At 31.2% G+C, this 2,112-nt stretch overlaps 1 non-coding gene across 1 annotated transcript; it reads left to right on the forward strand.

Annotated features, from left to right (window-relative positions):
* The first annotated feature begins 1,576 nt into the window (after positions 1-1,576).
* LOC120878329 lies at positions 1,577-1,678 on the forward strand. The gene has a single exon (XR_005724532.1). It is a non-coding gene; the product is annotated as a U6 spliceosomal RNA (small nuclear RNA).
* Positions 1,679-2,112: the final 434 nt, after the last annotated feature.

The raw sequence follows: 2,112 nt of genomic DNA on the forward strand, positions 1-2,112 counted from the left end.
AAATGCTTGTTAGTTCCAATGGCTTATAATACTTAAGCTTACTGTAAGCTTAAGTAAGAGCAACGTTCCTTATTGATCCTCTGTGATGTTTTGTAAAGTTTGTCTTCACACATCTTTAAGAGGCAATTTACTCTTCTCTTCAAAGCTAAGCAAAAGGTAGAAAAACCCAACCCTATTTAAGTAAAAATTTAAAAATAATATAACTAAAGAAAAATGAGAACAGCTTCTATTGATCTCTTCAGTATTGTTAAATGTGGGTTTAGTCCCACATGGAAGGAATTGTTTTAATGAAAATATTCAAGACTATCTGCTGAGGACAGCTTAAGTGCCCTTGGTATGCGTTTTATAAAACTTACCAAAATTAAGCATCAAAATGTGTGCACAAATTTGAAAACAACTTTCAAAGTCTTAAAATATTTGTGTAACATATTTATGATCATATTTCAAAGTTTTCTTTTTCTTCCATCTTTTGGATATAGTGTTTTTAGCAAATCTATAAAGAAATATTTGACATATCAGGATGGTATGTTGTTTAAAATAATGATATATCAAATTTATAACATTGGCAACTCAATTTCCTAAATATGGCTGCATGTAAAAATATGAACTATAAACATTATTCCAAGAATGTAACAGCAGCAAGATTCTTCCAGCATAGATTACCGACTTCTCAATCCTTAATGTATTTTAGCTCTGTCTCCATTCCATGTAATCTACCCTTCATTTTCTTCCTAAGGACTCAACATTAAACATACAGTTTTAATAAATGGCATCTGTTTTTCCTTTTTCCCCTGTTTCATAAAGACTTCTAGACTTATGAAATATGAACAAACCTAGGAACTAAAGATCAAAACCATAAAATGTTATAATGCTAATACTTATCAATTTTAATAGTTTAGTCACCATTTGGAACAATGTACAAAAAATTACTTTGCTAAAGAAAGAAGTGAAATTTTACTTTATTGAACTTTAAAACTACACAATAATATTTTTAAATTTAATCAAAACAGCCTAGAACACTCCCTCTGGCATTGTTGTGATACATTACACTATTTTAAAATTTAGTATATGAGAGGAATAATATTCAGTAAATTAACTTCTAGGCTTATGAAATATGAACAAACCTAGGAACTAAAGGTCAAAACCATAAAATGTTATAATGTTAATATTCATCAATTTTAATAGTTTAATCACCATTTGGAACAATGTACAAAAATTACTTTGCTAAAGAAAGAAGTGAAATTTTACTTTATGCAACTTTAAAACTACACAATAATATTTTTTAAATTTAATCAAAATAGCCTAGAACACTCCCTCTGGCATTGTTTGATTTAAATAATCTTTGATCAGTATTTACCTTAATAATAAATATATACACAATATAAAAATACAGTACAGAAATGGAGAGAGCAATAGATATGTTAACCAATTAATGAATGTTTTCAATGATTACTTTATACAGTCTAAATGCCATGTTTCATCTAATCTAAGGTGAAGATTTTCTTTTCACATTTAAAAATCTCTGAAATCAGGATGGGTCCTAAAATGACTCCAGTCAGGAAGCAGTTGTGACAGAGTTGTCATTGTCTGCCCATGTGAATCAAAACAAGCAGAGAGAAGATCAGCATGGCCCCTGTGCAAGGATGACACACCAATTTGTGAAGTGTTCCATATTTACTGAACTACCATATGACCCGGCAATCACACTGCTGGGCATATACCCGGAGAAAAACGTGGCACAAAAGGATACGTGCACCCTCATGTTCACTGCAGCACAGCTTACAATAATTAAGACATGGAAGCAATCTAAATGTCCATCAACAGACGAATGGATAAAGAGGATACGGTGCATATATACAATGGGATGTTATATAGCCATTGAAAGGAATGAAATGATCTCATTTGTAACAACATGATGGACCTAGAGATTGACATACTGAATAATTTAAGTAAGACAGAGAAATATCACATGCTATCACTTATAGGCAGAATCAAAAAATGATACAAACGAATGTATTTATAAAATGGAAACAGACTCACAGACTAAGAGAATGAACTTATGGTTGCCAGGGGAAAAGATGGGAGCATGAGATAGTTCGGGAGTTTGGGATC

The sequence above is a fragment of the Oryx dammah genome, unplaced genomic scaffold, assembly GCF_014754425.2.
Source record: "Oryx dammah isolate SB20612 unplaced genomic scaffold, SCBI_Odam_1.1 HiC_scaffold_18, whole genome shotgun sequence".
Classification (NCBI taxonomy): Eukaryota; Metazoa; Chordata; class Mammalia; order Artiodactyla; family Bovidae; genus Oryx; species Oryx dammah.